Source organism: Odocoileus virginianus, chromosome 3 (genome assembly GCF_023699985.2).
Source record: "Odocoileus virginianus isolate 20LAN1187 ecotype Illinois chromosome 3, Ovbor_1.2, whole genome shotgun sequence".
In the NCBI taxonomy this organism is placed as follows: Eukaryota; Metazoa; Chordata; class Mammalia; order Artiodactyla; family Cervidae; genus Odocoileus; species Odocoileus virginianus.
The window spans coordinates 55,824,129-55,838,367 of NC_069676.1; positions in this window are offsets into that span (position 1 = coordinate 55,824,129).

Sequence of the window (14,239 nt, forward strand, 5' to 3'; positions counted from 1 at the left end):
TTTTTTTTTTCCACTTTATTTTTTAATTGAAGGTTAATTGCTTTACAGAATTGTATTGGTTTCTGTCAAACATCAACAAGAATCAGCCACAGGTACATCCATGTCCTTCTTTCTCTTTATTCTCAGAATTTCAGTGTATACAGTGAAGGAATTTTTACTGAGACGACCATATGTCTATAATTATTTTACAGTATCTATGATTTAAGTCTTAGATCACAAATTACAGTTTCTTCCCAATTTCAGGAAAAATATTTTATATAAAACATTTATCCTCTCTGGAACATAGTCTTCTTATCTCTAGGGAATGATGGATTATATTACTACATAATAGATACTTCATAAAGACCTACTTTATTTGGTTTCCCAGCAACATCAAAGGATCTAGAAGAAGTGAATATATGTTCAATGAATAGACACAAAGTCTCTAAATGTGTACATTAAGGAATTAAATTAACTGATGTTAATCATGGAATGAGAGAGTTGGATGACATGTGAGAAATCTAAAGGCCCAGAGAAAGCTTACTTATACTGTCAAAGCTCCAGTTAGTAGAAAAGCCAAGGCTAAAACAGCTCTTTTGATAACCAGTTCAGTCTCCACGTAGCTGGCTCAATCATGGGAAGACAAGCTAGATATATAAATATCTCATTCTGAGTCATCCAGGTGGAAGTGCTGAAAAACTACCATTTGAGTACTCTAATTCAACATAGCATGTATTTACAGATAACACCTTCCTGGGTGAAATCACACAGAAGACCCATCTAGATGCATTTACTAGATGATCATCCCTCTGCCAGAAAATATTTACTGGGTGCCTACTCTGAAGGAGGCTCTGGTCTCTATGATTGAAATACAGTTATGGATAGGGATGGGAAAGGAAAAAACATACAAACAAACAAAAAACAAAAAAACCCTATCTTGATGAAGTTTATATCACAGGAAGAGGTAACAGACAAAAAATAATCATAATAAGTAAACAAATAACATAGCAGTACTTAAGGAGAGACAGTAGCCAATTGCAATACTAAGTCAGATTGTTAGAAGAGTTCTAACTAGAAGAAATGGAGATGAGGGAGTTGGCCAAACAAGTATCTTGTGGAACAGCAAAAGGAAAAACTAGAACACAGTCCTTTAGTCTGAAGGACACCTCATTTGTTCAAGGTTCAGCAAGGAAGCAACAGTGACTGAAGAGGGGTGAGTGTGAGGGCAAATTTCTGGTGATAAGGTCAGAGAGGCATAAGCCTAAATCATGACTTTATAGTCAATGTTTTCTCTATGTAGCTTTGTAATCAAGATTTTTTTTTTCCTTTGTCATTCCCATTAATAACTGTATTCCAAGCATGGAGAACAGAGCCTCATTCACAGTAGGTACCCAGGAAATTTTTGCTGGCAGAGGGATTTTTTTCTTTTATTCTTATGTATAAAAGTATGATAACTAAAAACATTAAGACAATTTTTTTTTCTGTTTGTAAAATCTCAATTATATCTTGTGCACATAGATGTTACTCTTTATGTATAAAATTGAAGAAGGTCTAACCAAAATGGGGGATGACTCTGATATTTAGGTAAAGAGCCTGGTGGGGGAGGGGTGCACTAGCTTGAGGAATAATTATTAAAAATAAACACCTTCTACTCGTGTCAAGTGTGGGATTTGTACTCTTCCCTGAATAAAGATGCTCTGCTCTGTGCTTCGTGGTTCAGTTGTGTCAGATGCTTTGTGACCCCATGGACTGTAGCCCGCCAGACTCCTCTGTCCATGGAATTTTCCAGGCAAGAAGACAGGAGTGGGTTTCCATTTCCTACTCCAGGAGATCTTCCCAATCCAGGCACTGACGAAAACCATCCCAAAGAAAAGGAAATGCAAGAAGGCAAAGTGATTGTCTGAGGTGGCTTTACAAATAGCAGAGGAAAGAAGAGAGCAAAAGGCAAGGGAGAAAGGGAAAGATATACTCAACTGAATGCAGAGTTCCAGGGAATAGCAAGAAGAAATAAGAAGGCCTTCTTAAATGAACAATGCAAAGAAACAGAGGAAAACAATAGAATAGGAAAGACTACCGATCTCTTCAAGAAAATTGGAGCTATCAAGGGAACATGTCATGCAAGGATGGGCATGATGAAGGACAGAAATGGTAAGGACCTAAAAGAAACAGAAGAGATTAAGAAGAGGTGGCAAGACTACACAGAAGAACTATACAAAATAGGTCTTGAAGATCTGGATAACCATGGTGGTATGGTCACTCACCTAGAGCTGGACATCCTGGAGTGTGAGGTCAAGTGGACCTTAGGAAGCATTACTATGAACAAAGCTAGTCGAGGTGATGGAATTCCAGCTGAGCTACTTAAAATATTTAAAAATGATGCTATTAAGTGCTGCACTAAATACATTAGCAAATTTGGAAAACTCAGCAGTGGCCACAGGAATAGAAAAGGAGTTTTCATTCCAATCCCAAAGAAGGGCAATGCCAAAGAATGTTCAAACTACTGTACAATTGGGCTTGTCTCCCATGTTAATAAGGTTATGTTCAAAACTTTCAAGCTAGGCTTCAGCAGTTCATGGACCAAGAACTTTAGATGTACAAACTGGCTTTAGAAGAGCCAGAGGAACCAGAGATCAAATTGCCAACATTCGTTGGATGATGGGGAAAGCAAGGAAATTCCAGAAAAAATATTTACTTTTGCTTCACTGACTACAATAAAGCCTTTGACTGTGTGGATCACAACAAGCTGTGGAAAATTCTTGAAGAGATGGGAGTATCAGACCACCTTACCTCTTTCCTGAGAAACCTGCAAGTGAGTCAAGAAGCAACAATTGAACAACTGACTGGTTCAAAATTGGGAAAGGGGTATGACAAGGCTGTATATTGTCACCTAGCTTATTTAACTTCTATGCAGAGTCCATTATGTGAAATACCAGGCTGGATGAATCACAAGCTGGAATCAAGATTGCCAGGAAAAGTATCAACAATCTCAGATGATACTGCTCTAATGGCAGGAAGTGAAGAAGATTTAAAGGACCTCTTGATGAGGGTTAAAGAAGAAAAAGCTAGCTTGAAACTCAATATTCAAAAAGCTATGGTCACGGCATCTAGTTCCATCACTTCACAGCAAAGAGAAAGGGAAAAAATGGAAACAGTGACAGATTTTATTTTCTTGGGCTCCAAAATCATTGTGGACTATAGCCATGAAATTAAAAGATGTTTGCCTTTGAAAGAAAGTTATGACAAACCTAGAGAGCATATTCAAAAGCAGAGACATTACTTTCCTGACAAAGGTCAGTACAACCAAATCTATCTTTTTCCAGTAGTCACGTATGGATGTGAGAGTTGGACCTTAAAGAAGGCTGAGTGCCGAAGAATTGATGCTTTTGAAGTGTGATGCTGGGGAAGATTCTTGAGAGTTGCTGGGACTGAGGAAATCAAACCAGTCAATTCTAAAGGAAATCAACACTGAAAATTCACTGGAAAGACTGATACTGAAGCTCCAATACTTTGGCCAGCTGATGCAATGAGCCAACTCATTAGAAAAGACCCTGATGCTAGGAAAGATTTAAGGCAGGAGAAGGGATGGCAGAAGATGAGAAGGCATCATCGACTCAATGGACATGAGTTTGACAAACTCTGGGAAATAGTGGAGGAGAGGGGAGGCTGGTGTGCTGCAGTCTATGGCATTGCAAAGAGTTGGACACAAATTAGGGACTAAACAACAATGGGTAAAATTATTCCTCTTGTGAAAGGGGAAAACCCACATAATACAAAATTAGAGTAAGGCCATTGTAAGAGAGGGAATCTTTGAATCATACTGACCAGAATGTGAGTCATGACTCTGACATAAGCTATGTGCTTTTGAACAAGTCATCTGGCTTATTTGTATTGTGGTTTCAGTTCAGTTCAGTTGCTCAGTCGTGTCCAACTCTTTGTGACCCCATGGACCACAGAATGCCAGGACTCCTTGTCCATCACCAACTCCCAGTGTTTACTCAAACTCATGTCCATTGAGTTGGTGATGCCATCCAACCATGTCATCCTCTGTCATCCCCTTCTCCTCCTGCCTTCAATCTTTCCCAGCATCAGGGTCTTTTCAAGTGAGATTGTGGTTTACTCATCTGTAAAATGGTGATACTAGTCCTTACCTCCTAAATGTACTGGGAAAACTGACTGCAGTAGCTTCTACTATGATGTTCTGTCATCAATTTCAGCATTATACTAACTTTATAAACCATTGGTCAGGGCATCTTTGCTCTCTTTCTCAGTATTTACACAGTTTTTAAAATGCCTACAGAGATTCCTTAAAAAACATTAGGAATAAAACTATCATATGACCCAACAATCCCACTCCTGGGCATATACTCTGAGGAAACCATAACTGAAAAAGACACGTGTACCTCAGTGTTCACTGCCGCACTATTTACAATAGCTAGGACGTGGAAGCAACGTAGATGCCCACTGGCAGATGAATGGATAAGGAAGTGGTGGTATATATCCACAAGTGAATATTAGTCAGCTATAAAAAGGAGCACATTTGAGGCAGTTCTAATGAGGTGGATGAACCTAGGGCCTATTATACAGAGTGGAGTAAGTCAGAAAGAGAAAGAAAATACCATATATTAACACACATATATAGAATCTAGAAAGATGGTACAAATGATCCTACGTGCAGAGCCACAAAGGAGACATGGATGGAAAGAACAGACTTGGACTCAGTGGAAGAAGGAGAGGGTGGGATGATTTGAGAGAATAGCGTTGAAACATACACATTATCATATGTAAAGTAGATAAACAGTGCGAGTTTGATGTATGAAGTAGGGCGCCCACAGCCCATGCTCTGTGACAACCTGGAAGGATAGGGTGGGGTGGGAGGTGGGAGGGAGGTTCCGGATGGAGGGGACACATGAATTCCTGTGGCCGATTCATATTGATGTATGGCAAAAACCTTCATAATAAAGTAATTATCCTTCAATTAAAATAAATAAATTTTTTAAAATGCTTATCTTCTATTCATTTACCATTTTTGAAAATTCACATGGTTTTATTTTCTATCACTTTTATCTGTATACTAAATTCCCTGCTTATTACAGAAATTAAGCCCTCTTTGGTTTCTAATCCTTGAAATCATTTAGCTATTCTAATGTCAACATGTAGAGTGCTATGTGTATTTTGATAACTGAATCCCTGCACGTTTTTGGAAGTACTACCTTTCCACATGGCTCACTCCTTCTTTCCCCTGTTAGAACTGTCCCCTCCGGCCAGGTGAGACTCCTGTTGGCTGTCCACATAAAAATTACATTTCCACCACTTCACCTTCTCCTGCCTAAAAAGCCTCTTGTGCCTTCTTCTGTCACTCTGCCTGTCCTGTATTCCTCATACAAAATTCTTATCTACATCTTAAGGCTATTATTTATTCCCAGGCTTATTTCCAGTGCCATAAGTGAATAAGTGAGCAAAATACCATCTCTCGTCTAGTTCTAAGCTATTCTTTGGGTATGAAAGGGAAGCATGTAAAAAGCAAACCAGAGAAGACCAGCCAATAATGTTTCTTAGAAGAAGCAAGTCACGTATATAAAAATAAACACTCAAAATATAGAAGTCTGGGTTTGGTGATGCATACATTTTTTAAAGTCTAGTGAATACACATTAAAGATTTATGTATATCACAATTTGCAAATTTTATATCAAAACAAAAAGTATAAACATGCACTGCAGTCTTAGCTATAATATACATAGTGAAGTTCTTACAGCAAAGGGTAAAGATATCTGCAATTTACTTTGAATTGCATTAAAGGTGGATTAATGAATAAATGGATCCATATAGGATGAAACAAGTGCAGTGAATACTGACAGTTCAATCTAGAAGATGGGTTCATTATAAAGTTATTTTAACATTGCTGTTATGTTTTAAACTTTTCTGTAAGTTTTTTTTTTTTTTTTTTAGTGATCTTTTAAAACACAGACACTCTGCCAACAGGAGCAGAGACTCATAATAATCTCATTTATGTTCCTCATTGTTGTGATCCAGGAAAGAACACAATGTTTCAAGTATAGTTTGTACTCTTCAAAACATAAAAAAAAAATTCATTTGATCTGAACAACCATACCTATCATTATAATTTCAGATAAAAATGGGAACTTTGTCAAAACTGGGTCATAATAAACTTATAACCATTAACTATCCTCAGGCAAGTTTTTTTTTTCTTTTTCTGTGCCACCTGTTGCCAAGTCACGTCCTCAGCTTTTCTCTTCTCACTGGTTTTTTGAAGTGAAATTCCTTGCAAATATGACATTCTATGTTAACAATTAGGCTTAAGTGAAGGAGGCAGGTATAGGGGCTTTTCTGTGCCAATGTAAAGGTTTATTGAAGTAGACACACAAACTCACACACATGCACTCTAAGATAAAAAGAGGGACAAACAAGAGGGAAGAAAAGAGCAGAGAAAAAAGAAACTAAGATAAAGACTGAAATAATTCACCACTAATAAGGTTAATCAACTACTTACTATTTCCCACGTTCAGGATGATAAGCACACAGTCATATTCACATTTAAAGTTAGTAACAGCTGTGAAGTTATAGTCCCATTTTATAAAAGAGAAGCCTTTAGTAGAGAGAGATGATTAGGCCATGATCCTACAGCCAGTGAGTTTCAAAATCTGGATTTACTCAATATGGTTGCACCAACCTCATGTTCATAAACTTTCACGTAAGCATAGTAACTTGAGTGACTTGGATATGTGTGTTAAATTAGACAGATTGTCAAATGTACTTGGAGACATCAGAAATAGAAATATTCATAATTCAAAAGGCTTAAGTAAATACATAAAGAGGGTGACATACATCTACCATAATTTGTAATACATGAACGTGTCCAATTCGTTGCGACCCCATGGACTGTAGCCCACCAGTCTCTTCTGTCCATGGGATTCTCTAGGCAAAAATACTGGAGTGGGTTGCCATTCTTCTCCAGGGGGGTCTTCCTGACCCAGGGATCGAACCTGGGTCTCCTGCATTGCAGGCAGATTTTTTAACATCTGAGCCACCAGGGAAGCCCAATATGTGAACAATTATGTTAATTGTGTGATGGTCTACAGCTCTACCTGAGAAGTCCTGGTTCGAAGAAGCTACTAACCATAAAACAGGCATTTAGTGAAATATTTTCTGTGTCTCTATAACTTTCCTTTTTACTTTCTCAGTGCTGGTATCTGTGACTTTACAGAATTTTCATTCATCACAGTTCAGCAGTTTGACATAAAGGAAAATAAGCTGAAAAAAAATTTTTTCTTTCTTTAGTTTGAAAAGATAGTTACCCTGCTTATTTAACTTATATGCAGAGTACATCATGAGAAACACTGGGCTGGATGAAGCACAAGCTGGAATCAAGATTGCAGGTAGGAATACCAATAACTTCAGATATGCAGATGACACCACCATTATGGCAGAAAGCAAAGAAGAACTAAGGAGCTTCTTGATAAAAGTGAAAGAGGAGAGTGAAAAAGTTGGCTTAAAGCTCAACATTCAGAAAACTAAGATCATGGCATCTGGTCCCATTCCTTCATGGCAAATAGATGGGGAAACAGTGGAAACAGTGGCTGACTTTAATTTTCTGGGCTCCAAAATCACTGTAGATGGTGATTGCAGCCATGAAATTAAAAGACACTTACTTCTTGGAAGAAAAGTTAAGACCAACCTAGATAGCATATTGAAAAGCAGACATTACTTTGCCAACAAAGATCCATCTAGTTAAGGTTATGGTTTTTCCAGTAGTCATGTATGGATGTGAGAATTGGACTATAAAGAAAGCTGAGTGCTGAAGAATTGATGCTTTTGAACTGTGGTGTTGGAGAAGACTCTTGAGAGTCCCTTGGACTGCAAGGACATCCAACTGGTCCATCCTAAAGGAGATCAGTCCTGAGTGTTCTTTGGAAGGACTGATGTTGAGGCTGAAACTCCAATACTCTGGCCGCCTGATGCAAAGAGCTAACTTATTGGAAAAGACCCTGATGCTGGGAAAGAATGAAGGCAGGAGGAGAAGGGATGACAGAGGATGAGATGGTTCGATGGCATCACCGACTCAATGGACAAGAGTTTGAGTAAACTCCAGGAGTTGGTGATGGACAGGGAGGCCTGGCATGCTGCAGTTCACAGGGTCGCAAAGAGTCGGACATGACTGAGCAACTGAACTGAACTGAACAAGAAAAAAGGTAGGCCCAGTTTATTTCACCACAGCTACACCTTAGATTTGCTAAGACAAGCATACTAAAAGAATGTACATAATAAATCACAACTCCATAAGTTTAGGTATTTTGTTTCTGTTTCCATTTGATTCAGGCTTTCCCCCTCTTTTGATCTTTCCTTTGCCCCACTGGTTCTGTTTTTGGAAAAGTGTTGTTTAACTTCACATGTTTGTGAATTTTCTAGTCTTTTTCCTACTGATTTCCAGTTCAGTGCTATTTTGATTAGAAAAGATGTTTGATATTGATTTCAACTTTTATAAGTTTGTTAAGACTTGTTGTGTAGCCTATGATCTATGCTGGAGAATGTTCTCTGTGTACTTGAGAAGAATACATGTTCTTCTGCTCTTGGATGGAACGTTCTGTTTCATGTGCTCTCTCTTAGGCCTATCTGATCTACAGTGTAATTCAAATCAGATGTTTCCTTAATGATTTTCTATCTGGATGACATTTTGCTGAAAATAGGATAATGAAGTCCTCTCCTATTATTGCACTATTTTTCCTTACAGTTCTGTTAATATTTACTTTATATATTTAGATGCTCCAATGTTTAGTGCATATATGTTTACAATTGCTATGTCCTGTTGATGAATTGACACTTTTATCACTGAATAATAACCTTCTTTACCTCTTATTAAAACCTTAATGAAAGAAATTGAAGAAGACATAAATAACTGAAAAGATATCCTGTATTCATGGATTGGAAGAATTAATATTGTTAAAATGTCCATACTACCCAAACTATTCTACAGATTCAATGCAATCTCTATAAAAATTCCAATGACATTTTTTACAGAAATAGAAAAATCCTTAGATTCATATGGACCCACAAAGACCCTGAAGGTTTAAATCAATCTTTAGAAAAAATAAAGCTATAGACAACACACTACCCGATTTCAAATTTTATTAAGCTATAGTAGTCAGACCAATGGAACAGAACTCATATGTATACAGTAAACTGACCTTCAACAAAGGCACCAAGAATACACAATGATAAAGAATAGTCTCTTCAATAAAAGTTACTGAAAAACTGGATATCCTCGTGCAAAAAAATGAAATTGGACACCATTCTAATATCATACACAAAATCAAGTTGACCTGAAATAAAGATTTAAAAACAGTATCCAAAGTTTTAAAACTCCTTAAAAAAAGAGAGAGAGAGAGAAATATCTTTGACGCTGGCCTTGACAATGATATTTTGGATATGACACCATAAGCACAAGTAACAAAAGCAAAACTAAACAAGTAGGACTACATCACAGGAAAAAAAAAAGGTTAACAAAAGTGAAAAAGCAATCTATAGAATGGGAGAAAATATTTGTAAACTTTGTATCTGATATGAGGTTAATATAAGGAACTCATATAGCTTAAAACAAATCAGATTAAATAATGGGTAGAGCATATATAAAATAGAGAGCCAGTGGGAATTTGCTTTAAGATGCAGGGAGCTCATCCTGGTGCTCTGTGACAACTTAGAGGGGCAGGAGGGAGGTTTAAGAGTGGGGAAGACACATGTATATTGATGGTTGATTCATAATGATGTATGGCAGAAACCAATACAATATTGTAAAGCAATTATTCTCCAAATAAAATAAATTTTTAAAAATGATGGGTAGAGGAAATGAACAGGCATTTCACCAAGGAAGACATACAAATGGGCAACAGGTACACAAAAAGGTGCTCAATATCACTAACTATCATCAAAAATGCAAATCAAAACCACAGTAAGCTATCACTTCACATCTTTAGGATGGCCATTATGAAAAATCCAACCTGGAATAACACTCTTTGACATAAATCACAGCAATATCTTTTTTGACCCATCTCCTAAAGCAATGGGAATAAAACAAAAATAAGCAAATGGAACCTAATTAAACTCAGAAACTTTTGCACAACAAAGGAAACCATAAGCAAAACAAAAAGACAGCCCACATAATGGGAGAAAGTGTTAGCAAATGATTCCACCAAAAGGGATTAATCTCCAAAATTTAGAAACAGGTAGCATGGCTCAATATTTTTTAAAAAATCAATAAAAAAATAATGGGCAAAAGACCTAAATAGACATTTCTCCAAAGAAGACATACAGATGGTCACGAAGCACAGGAAAACATGCTCAGCACTGCAATTACTAGAGAAATGAAAATCACAATAGCCAAAACAGGGAAACTTAAATGTCCATCAACAGATGAATGGATAAAGAAGATGTGGTATACATTTATACAGTAGAATATTACTCAGCCATGAAAAAAACAATGAAATAATGCCATTTACAGCAACATGGGATGGACCTGGAGATTATCATACTAAGTGAAGTAAATTGGAGAGAGAAAGATAAATATCATATAGTATCATTCATATGGGGAATCTAAAGAAAAAAGATACAAGTGAACTTATTTACAAGACAGAAATAGACTCACAGCCTTAGAAAAATATATGGTTACCAAAAGGGAAAGGTAGGGGGTAAGGGTTAAATTGGGAATTTAGGATTGACATATATATACATATATATACACATATAGATATATGGAATAAATTGGGAATTTGGGATTGACACATATGCATATAAATACATATCTATATTTAAAATAGATAATCAACAAAGACCTACTGTATAGCACAAGGAACTATGCTCAATATTCTGTAAAAACCTAAATGGGAAAAGAATTTGAAAAAGATTATATGTATAACTGAATAACTTCACTGTACACCTGAAACACAAACTGTAAATCAACTATAGTCCAGTAGAAAATAAAAACATTTAATAAAGAAACAAGTACTGGCAAAAAGAGAAACTCTCGTACATTGTCGGTGAGACTACAAATTGGTACAACCATTATGGAAAACAGCAAGGAAATTCATCAAAAAATTAAAAATAGAACTATCATGTTGTTCAGCCACCCCACTTCTGTGTATATACTCTAAGAAAATGAATTCGGGTCTCAGGAGCTATCTGTATGCCCATGTTCACTGCAGCTTTTCAGAATAGCCAAGATATGGAAGCAATCTAAGTGGCCACAGATAGAGGAACAGATACACTCTGGTATATATTGTTAAAAAATAAGCTGAGACACATTAAAATCTACAAGAGTTTATTTGGGCAAACATCCATTCAACTCAGCAGATACTAAACTGAAAATGTTTAGGAGTGCTCTGCTGACAAGCTAGGGGAAAGGTAAAGAGAAGATGTGGAAGTAAAGCAAAGGAAGCCTTTGATTAGCCATGGATTAAGTGACTGTCTTATTTGAGAAAGCCAAGCTGACAGAGATTAGCTGTTCTTAAGTTTTGTTTTCTTGGATTCAAGTGCACTGATTCTGGCTCCGTTTGGGTTTGCTTACTAGGTACCTACTAAGGAATTAGAGCCACCTCCGTCTAATGGCTTCCTTGTTTATTACTCCAAGAATACATACAACTGAATATTATTCATCCAAAAAAAGTAACGAAAAAAATCCTGCCAGCTGTGACAAGAAGAATGAATAAACATTATGCTTAACTATAGTGTCCAGACACAGGATGATGAATATTGCACAATCTCACTTAAACTCAAGGAATCTAAAAGGTCAAACTCACAGAACCAGAGAGAAGAGTGGTGGCTGCCTAGGGTTGGGTGGGTGGAGAAACGGTACAAGCTTTCAATTATAAGATGAATCAGTGGTGGAGCCCTATTGTACAGCATGGTGACTAAAGTTAATAATACAGTATTGAAAAAGTATGTAAGAAAGAAGTGTGTAAGATGATCTCCTGAGAAAGGGAAGCAGTAGTGGGAGAAGGGAACCACACCATTGTCAGGTCAAAGCAACAATGGCAGTTACCTGAATTATTTTAATTTTTCTAAGAATAATTTGACTTAATAAATATCTTTAAGTTCCCATTACACAAAAAACTATTTGCTCATCCAATAAAATCTCACTCATGTTGCGGTAATAGTCTTGCTAGATGTGCAATGCTTTGAAAACTGTTTTATAGACAGTGTAAGCAGACATCATTAAATACCTTCTTACTGAGTCTCTAAAGAGGCAGTGATCCCCTCCTACAGATGTTATAACTATAACCTAATTTGTGGGACTTCCTGAAAACCATCATACTCTTTTACATAACTGAAACTGCACAATCTCATAAACATGTCCCCATGTACCATTTCATCTCCACCACTCTCAGGAACCCAAGCTTTTTGTTCCCCAAATTCTAGAATCTGGGAAGAGATTGTGTCTACCTGCTAATAAGCTCTTTATATGCCTGGTGGAAACTGTAGAACTATGCTGCCCAGGTGAGAAATACAATACTGCAGAGACACACTACAAGGGAAGCTCTGTTTGACAATGTAGACCGTGAAACACAAAAGATGGCGAGAGGGAATAAACATTCTTTCTCATGAATTCCTATTTTTGATCCTCTAGCTCAAAGGTTATCTTTTCACTAGGGGCCTTGACAACCATAGTCCTCACCATCAACCCTATCTGTGTTAGCAATCACTCTGTCTGTGCTTTTGGTACATATGTGCTTTCATTGGTTTGTCAGTATATTTTCTGGAAAAGTATCAATCATAATAAAGAGATCCAGCAATGACACAAATTATATAATTGATAGATGAGATCATTAAATTAGTTATCCCTTATGTTCAAGAAGGTAGAAGAAAAATAGAGCATGTGAAGTAAACAGATGGAAGATGTATCTGGATATAAAAATTTATAGAAATAAAGAAATAGTGTATTGAGAAAGTGAAATGTTTGAAAAGAAAAATAACACCATGTGATATTAACAGCAGATTAGCTACTGTAGAAGAGATTAGTAAACGTGATCAGTTCAGTTCAGCCACTCAGTCATGTCCAACTCTTTGTGACCCCATGGACTGCAGCACGCCAGGCCTCCCTGTCCATCACCAACTCCTGAAGTTTACTCAAACTCTTGTCTACCAAGTCGATGATGCCATCCAACCATCTCATCCTCTGTCGTCCCCTTCTCCTCCTGCCTTCAATCTTTCCCAGCATCAGGGTCTTTTCCAAATGAGTGAGTTCTTCGCATGAGGTGGCCAGAGTACTGGAGTTTCAGCTTCAGCATCAATCTTTCCAATGAATATTCAGGACTGATTTCCTTTTGGATGGACCGATTGGATCATCTTGCAGTCCAAGGGACTCTCAAGAGTCTTCTCCAACACTACAGTTCAAAAGCATCAATTCTTTGCTGCTCAGCTTTCTTTACAGTCAAACTCTCACATCCACACATGACTACTGGAAAAATCATAGCCTTGACTAGACAGACCTTTGTTGGCAAAGTAATGTCTCTGCTTTTTAATATGCTGTCTAGGTTGGTCATAGCTTTTCTTCCAAGGAGTAAGTGTCTTTTAATTTCATGGCTGCAGCCACCATCTGCAGTGATTTTGGAGCCCCCCAAAATAAAGTCTCTCGCTGCTTCCATTATTTCCACAATGGATATAGCATTGGAATTGAACAAAAATGAAATACAGAGAAAAAAAAAGAAAACAAAAAGAAGTACTGAAGAAAGGATTAATGAGTTGGGGGACAACTTCATGAAGCTTGGGAGAAGGGTGATGAGGGAATAAAAACATGTATTTGAATAAATAGTTACATAACTTCTAAATTTGATGACACAAGAAGCTCACAGATCCAGAGATGTTAAAGGACTCCAAGAAATACGACAATCCTTAGCAAAGACTGTGAAAGCTGTTATCTTAAGGCCTGCATTAAGTCTAACCATTGCTCTCATTTCTAAACATATACCTTAGCTCTTGTTTTCTTTTTTCTATATGATTTCTTATTCTTGAAATAATGGCTATCACTTTATGTGTCTCTGATTTTCTAATAACTCTAGGAAGCCTGGTCATGACCACCTCCTCTCTGCCATGCCTTCTTCACCCTACTCAGAGGAATGTGCTCTTTTCTGAGCTCCCCTTGTATTTGTCTGTAACTTTAGTCAGGTTGATTTCTTCTTGTTTTGGTTGTGAACGTCTATTACTCATCTTTAAATTTCTAGGATCAAAGTTCCTGGAACCAGTAGGTTTCACCCA